The sequence below is a fragment of the Lathyrus oleraceus genome, chromosome 4 (assembly GCF_024323335.1).
Source record: "Lathyrus oleraceus cultivar Zhongwan6 chromosome 4, CAAS_Psat_ZW6_1.0, whole genome shotgun sequence".
Taxonomy (NCBI): Eukaryota; Viridiplantae; Streptophyta; class Magnoliopsida; order Fabales; family Fabaceae; genus Lathyrus; species Lathyrus oleraceus.
Genome location: NC_066582.1, coordinates 319,690,071 through 319,698,282, shown reverse-complemented (window position 1 = coordinate 319,698,282; position 8,212 = coordinate 319,690,071).

Here is an 8,212-nt window from a genome sequence, read left to right as displayed (position 1 = left end):
TTTAGTGTATGTATGTGTGCTAGGTATCAATCATGTCCCAAAGAATCACATTTAAAAGCCATCAAGCGCATACTTAGATACCTTTGTGGTACTTCAAAGTATGGGATTTGGTTCTCTAAGGGAAGTGATTGCTCTTTGGTTGGTTACTCCAATTCCGACTTTGTCGGTTGCAAATCGGATAGGAAAAGCACCAGTGACACTTGTCATTTTTATTCGAATTCCTTAGTGAGTTGGCACAGCAAAAAGTAAGTTTCAGTTGCTTTGTCAACAACCGAGGTGGAATACATTGTTGCAGGTAATTGTTGCGCTCGAATTTTGTGGCTCAAACAACAATTACTCAACTTCAATGTTCAACTTGAACGTATTCCCATTTTTTGTGACAACACAAGCACCATCAATTTAACCAAAAATCCTATACTATATTCATGCACTAAACATATTGAAATTCGACACCACTTCCTTTGGGATCATGTTGAGAAAGGTGATGTTGTCTTCGAGCATATTAATACCAAAAATTAACTTGCCGATATTTTCACAAAACCACTGGCGACAAAGCCTTTCTTCCACATCCGTAGGGAACTTGGTGTTCTCGATATGTCGGATCGCATTTAAATATATATATCATGCCTATCTATTCCTTGATTTATAAGTGCGGACTATGTGAGGGCACTCGTCGTCTATCACCATTGGAGGTAATATCGTTCCTATCCATTTGACCTATATTGATCAACTATGTATGTATATACTTGTTCTATGTAATTCTTGATATTCATTTTGTTGGTTTGAACTAAATGTGATCCATTTCTATGCTTGAATTATGCTTGGACTTGCTTAGGTATCATATTTAACATGCATCAACATTAGGATAATTTTTGAATCTCATGTCTTCTAACAACTAACACGGGTCCCAACAGGTCAACCTATGAGTTGACTCATCACTGAGAACTCAATCCCAGTATTTCCCTTGGCTCCCAACTGGTCGGCCCATGAGTCAACTCATTAATGAGAACTCAATCCTTGTATTTCCTTTGGGTCCCAACAGGTCGACCCATGCGTCGACTCATCGCTACCCAAAATCTATTCTTTTGGGATTTCAAACATAAGTGTGTCGACTCATTACACGTGTGAGTCGACTCTTTGCTGCCCAATGCAGAGACTGCATTAAATTTGGGTCCCACTAGGTCGACCCATGCGTTGATTCTTTGATGCTAGAAACTGCTCATCCGAGTCTTAATTAGGTCGACTCAGTTTTCAAGAATTTTTTCTACATAATCAATTCATTTGATCATTTGGTCTTCTCCCTCTCTCTATCACTCTCTTCCACATAAAACCCTATAATCTCCTTACAAACAACTCTCAAATGGCGTCAAGAGCATATGGAAAAAGAACTGCAAGAGGATCCTCCTCTCACACTCCGGTAACTGCTTTATCCTTACTCTCAGATGATATTGCTGAAACCTTTGAAACAAAGTTCAAAAACAGAATAGTTGCAAAGCAGTACGCATACTTACCAGTAGTGGCTAGACGCTGTAAGACACCAATTTTGACCCTAAGATCCCTCATGGCATCATATCATTGCTCATTGCATTTGTCTCAAGGATCATATCATCTTGGTTCCTTAACCCTTGGGTTGGGACTTGTGTGATTTGGTTTGAGATCACCAAGCATGCTTGAATTGTATATTATTGATTTTCTCATTTTATTTACTAACCAAAAGCACAAAAATATGTCACTAACTTTGTTTGTTTTGTAGCTTGAGCAATCACAGGACCAAAAGCTTCTAGGAGCCCCTATGCTCATTGATGTGGCCAGGTGTGGTCGAAGATCCTCAACTTCAAGTTAAGTCGAAACCTTGGAGATTTTTCTTCGACGGTGCCACTCATAAGGACGGAAGTGGGGTTGGGATCATGTTATTTCTCCTGACAGAATTTCGCCAAAACTCAAATAGAATCGAAGGTCCCGTTTGTTCTAAAAACGAAGTAGAATACAAAGCCCTTATTGCAAGACTTAAGGCTTTGTTGGAATTGGGGGGCAGCTAAGGTCGAAATCTGGTGACCACAAAAGATGACCATTTCTACAGTAATTCGATATAGACATTTCCTGAAGGCAATTTGTTAACTGGAGATTTCGACAGATGGTTGAAGTTCTTTGGAAGTGTTGCGTTATGGAGAATAAATGAAAAGATGGCTGTGTCGAAGCTGTTTTGTTGGAATCTTCCCTTTGGGTAAACAAATATTCCTTGTCGAAGCCTGGGACATCAGATTTATGGATCTCAACAAAGCTCTTTTCAACGTAGGCGTTTTGACAGAGTCAAAGCTTCAAGCGAAAAGATTTGAAATAACAACGAAGCGGTTTCGTCAAGCTAACGCATCAATTTTCATCGAATTCCCATTTCCAAATAAAGTTTTGGTCAACATAACATTTGATCCTCATGCCAAAAGCTTTCCAAACATTACCCATAAGGCTATTGTTTCGTTGTTGGAAATGTCATTGTCGAAGAGGATAAATATTTAGTGCATTTTTTGGAAACTTATTGAAAACGCATTGCATGAGCTCAGTACACATTATCGCACGTACAAAGCACTTTTGCTGATGATAAGCATTCATTTCCAATTGGAATTGGGCCCTCCATGCACCTGTACAGGCCCATGCATGGAGGCCCTTTCCATCCATGTACACGAAATACTCATGCATTCAACTACATTTTGCTATAAATACATTGCTCAGGCTTCTCATTTTAGGAACCTAAAGGCGCCCCAAATGCTGCACAATTGAATTCTCACCCTCACTCCAAAGGAACTCACCAATTTTCTCTCAATTTTTCAGATCTAGAATTCAATTTCATTGATTGTTTTCTTGATCTAAAGTTCCTTAGCCTTCTTCCTTTTGATACAAAGAACAAACTGCAAGCATCCATAGCAAGAAATTGTGTCTCCAAACTCTACAAATCAGAGGTTTACCTCACATTCTAATTTCTCCGAATCTACTCATATACTGGTTATTTCTTGATGTTGTTGTCTGATCTGAAGTCCTCTGCATAGAGGCAACATTCTTGAGCTTCAAATTTTCAAAATCCATTAAGTTCATTTGAACACCACAAAAATTCCATCTCTGATTTCTCTTAGTGTAGAAACTTAGAGTGGATTTGGTTGGTACAGGGGTGATGTACATCACCCCAGCTTTCGATTGGCACCAAGATCGTAGCCTTTGGTTAATATTCTCATCAACTTATTAATTGATTTGAGATTTATTTGAGATTTTAGTTCAATTAGGTTATTTTTATGCATTTTTAATTGATTTAAAATAGTTTCTGACTTCTAAAAATGCTGAAATTTTTTGTCAAACTTTGTTTGACCTTGTTGAACTTGGGATAATTCACTTGGACTTTTCAAAGTTGATTTGAATTGAGTTTGAAGTTTGACATTTCTTTATTATTTTAATTCAAGTTTTATTTTAATATTGAAAAAATACCAAAAATATTTTATTTGTTTCTTGACTTCTAATCTTCATCTTGCTTTTGTTTTCTATTGTTTGACCTTGATCTTCTCTATCTTTGGTCAATTCTTGTTGATTATTTCATTCCATTTCCATTAATGTACTTTAATTTTCATTCTTCTTCTTCTTCTTCTTTTTCTTTTTGATCAATTAGTTAAAGATTGGTGGTTAGCATTGATACATGGAGGTTTAATCTTCCTTGATTCGAATCTAATTCATCTTGATCATGGATCAAGTGAATGGCTTTGCATTAAGGATAGGTTGCTTCCTAATCATGCAAAGAACCTAAATCAATACAAGATCATTTCTCATCTTCTTTTGGCATGGCAAGTTGTAGGAGTTTGATTCACTAATCAAAATCTCTAACTTGTATTGTTGCCTACATTATTATTGACCGGCCTCAGATAGTTGTGACTTCTATATAAGTCCAATTACGATTGCTGAACATAGCGCTAAATTGCCTTATGGCACACTAACTCTAACACTAACCATTAACCATTAACATTTAATTCTTGCTCTTTACATTTATGCAATTTACTATTCTTGTACATATTATTCATTTGCTTTTTTCCTTTGCTCATTTGAGCACATGTTTATGTTAATACAATTTGCCTTTTGCTCACTTGAGCACATAATTGTGTATATATTATTGTGCTTGTGTTTTGTTTTGATTATTGTGGACCAAATGCAAAGAAATGGACAAATGGACTTAGTTTCTAGGACATTCCCTATGCAAAATTGGAGTAAAATGCCTAATGTTGAATATGGATTAGAAGGACCAAATCTCTAAACTCACTCTTGTCCATTCTTGATTTGCTTCATAGAACTTTTTGATGTTGTGTGCTCTTGTGCTAGGGAATCCTATTTGAGCCAAATTGAAGAACCATTGCCATGTTCATCCAAAATGAAAGATACAAAAGACGTTGGGGATCTTCTAAGAGCTTGTTTGATTATGTTGATTGCTTGAGCTTGCTCTTATTTTACTTGCATATTCCAAAGGATGGGAGCTACTTGGATCATCAATATGATCTCAAGAGAGGAACTCCATTTGTGGTCTTGTTTCTTATCCCTCATCTCTTGTATGATTAGGACTTTAGCCATTCTTCTTCTTCTCTCCACTCTAACCCAAGCCAAAACTTTTGTGCAAACATTAACATTTCTTTAAAACATTAGAAACCTAAGCCTTATGCTTTTGATTTTCAAACCTTCTTTTCATAACACTTATTTTGAATTGAACCTTTAAGTCAACTTTGACCATATTTTGTAAATACTTTTCATTGGTAAATATAACCCATTCAAATACTTTGTGGTTTCAATGGCCACTTCTTATTAAAAGCTTTTCATAACCTTTAGCTATTAGGTTTGAGTTATCCTTGAGGTAGATGTAATACTCACCTATATCCTTAGTGATGGACAATGAGCCTTCCATGCTTATTATAGGGTTAACCCCTCACTAGCATGTTGAAGCTATCCTCACATGGTGGATTTGTGGTTTTAGGTTGAGTTTTCTCCCTTGGATAACAAAAGACCTTAAGGCTTTTGGACCAATCAATTCACCCACTCATTTTGAATTTTTTACCCCGAACTACGAGGTTTTGATCCTAATATTTTTTAAGATGGTACGTAGGCAATGGGTTTATCCATCCAAACACAAATTGTAAATAACTCGCATTCTTTTCTCATCTCTTCAATCATGTTTGCACAAACAATTTTTCACAAAATACCAACCTTACAACAAATGTGAAAAGGGCTCCCTAGGAGTACCTAAGATGTTTTGGGTGCTTAAAACCTTCCCATTGCATAACCAACCCCCTTACCCCGATCTCTGACATTTTTACTAGTTTTTGATTTGATAAAACTTTTAGGTTTTTATTCGCTTTCTAACCATTCCTTTGGATAAATAGAAGTGCGGTGGCGACTCGACTTGTATGATTTACCTTAGATTTAGTCAATATCTCTAATGGTAACGAATACCCCGCTACAGAAAAGTGACGACTCTGCTGGGGAAATTTGCCTAGTGGATTTTGCCTACTTTTCATATTTGTTGTATTGTATTGTATATTATTTTGTGACATGTTTTTGTGCAATTTGGGATTACTGAATTGTATGTAATGATTGAATTGCTTGAATATTAATTCCTTGTATGCTTGGTGATCTTTGTGAGATGAGTTCTATACCCGAACTCGAGTGCACTTAGGATAGGAGAATGGCATAGTCTTGTTGACTTGTGTGGAGTTATTCTTTAGCAAGTTGACTTGCAAGCATATTCACTTGGTGGAGGTCATGTTGGGATCAATAATGTCACACAAGTAGTTGTGATTAGACATTATTCTTTCCAATATAGACCTTAGAAGCCAAGGACCTTAGTTTACCAAGCCCATCTTGGCCTATTTTTAGGACGTAGTGCGAAAGTCGTTCAAGTGTAAGATTTGATACGATTGTTACGCGATACTACACTCATAAGAGTCTCTCTTGAGAATATTTTTGGAATACGAGTAATCGTTTATCCGATAATATCCGAAAGATGGGATGATGACTATGAGAACCTCTTGTAGAACATGTTTGGCATGTTTAAACCCTAGTACACTCCCTTTGGGTGGTTCTTAACCGAGACTTCATGCTTGTGACTTGCAACAAACCCTTGATTCATGGTTGATCCGTTCCTGTATCCTTAATATCAATGGAACTTGGGTGTTGATAAGGTGTAAACCGTAATCCACCAAAATGGATGATTGATATTAAGAATGACTTGATCCATCCCATGACCTTTGTGTGGTGTGCTTTGCTTGATCCTTGAGTGTGATTGTTGCATTCATGCATTCATGCACCCATTTGCATCCATATCATCAACAATGAGAAAATTTTCGAGGAACTTAAAAGGTCTATTCGCAAATTTTCAGACATGGAAAGACAAAGAAGGAATACGAAGAAGTACAGTTTTAGACAACCCGACTTGAAAGAGCTAAGGAATTTGACATCCTATGTATTAGATCTCTTGGGTTTCAAGGCTCGTTATGGGAAGCTTCTGTCTGTTCTGACTACTCAAGTGGATGAAGGATTGATGAGTGTATTGGTGCAGTTTTATGATCCCTTGTACCTTTGCTTCACATTTCCGGATTTCCAGCTTTTGCCCACGCTTGAGGAGTATGCCTACCTTGTGCGTATACCTATTCTAGACCAGTTGCCATTCAGTGGCTTAGAGAGTGTTCCTACTTCTCAAGAGATAGCTGATATGTTGCATATAGATGAATCTCTGGTTGGTGCTCATATGACTACCAAAGGTGGAATTCAAGGCCTCCCTTCTAAGTTCCTCATCGCTCAAGCCACTATGTATGGGAAGGCCATGAGTGAGGACGCCTTTGAGGCCATATTTGTACTTCTCATCTATGGGCTAGTGTTATTCTCCAACATCGACAAGTTTGTGGATGTGAACGCTATTAGGATTTTCTCTACTCTTAATCCCGTTCCTACTCTGTTGGGTGACACTTACTTTTCTTTGCATATGAGGAATGCAAAGGGTGGTGGTACCATTGTGTGCTGTTTGCCTCTGCTGTACAAGTGGTTTATTTCACACTTGCCGCAGACGGTCGCCTTCAAAGAGAACAAAGGATGTCTACGGTGGTCCACGAGACTTATGTATCTCACTAATGATGATATCTTTTGGTACAATCGTATATATGATGGTGTGCAGATTATTGACTCTTGTGGTGAATTCTCCAATGTGCGTCTTCTTGGTACATGTGGTGGGATTAACTACAACCCTATTTTGGCACGTCGTCAGCTTGGGTTCCCCCTAAAGGATAAACCTAATAACATTCTGTTAGAGGGTGTGTTCTTTTAGGAGGGTAAAGATCCCCAAGGCTTGAAGGGCAGGATGGTCCGCGCTTGGCGCAAGGTTCATAGGAAGGGAAGGAGTTAGGTCCGAAGAACTGCATTGCTTTGGAACCCTATACCTCTTGGGTTAGGAGGAGAGCTTCCGAGTACCTCATGCCTTATGAGTATCCAAGACCTACACCTTTGGTTATGGTTGGGCCTTCAACCCTCCCTGACCAAGGAGTAGAGGAGTTGAGAGACGAAGACCGTTCACATGCCTCGATCCATGAACGAGAGGAGTTGCTTCAGCAGATTAGGGAGAAGGATGCTTTGATAGAGTTCCTTGAGCACCAGGTTATTGATGAGCCTGATGATGCATTGACTTCTTTACTTCCTCAGTCTTCCAAGTTTTGGAAAAGGAAGTATGATTGAATCGCCAAAGAGAAGGTAGATATGGAGGCAGCCTAAGAGGGAGGTGAAGAGGCTTCGTGCAACTTATCTTCCAGTTTCCAGAGCTTTAGACGATTGCTTCTAGGGTTCCATTGGATGTTCATTTTTCTTCTCTCTTGTATTGTATTTGGTTACCAAAAATGTACTTCTTTGGTGTAAAAATATTTCCAGATATTATTGATGTGTTACCTCCATACGTGTTCAAATAATTAATATGTTCAATATTTGCAAATAGGACTCTAAAGTTCCTCTGATATAAAAAAATAAATCATATGCACAAGAATTGCATGCATCATGTGCATAAGCAGGTTTTGCTCCAGGCTTCTTGTTCTATGGTCTAACTTTGTGTTCTTCATTTATTTTGAAGACAAGCTGACTCACCGGTACTACACCCGAGCCAACGCATCAAGACTAATGGATCATTTAGAGCAAGAGAATCGTGAACTCAAGGAGG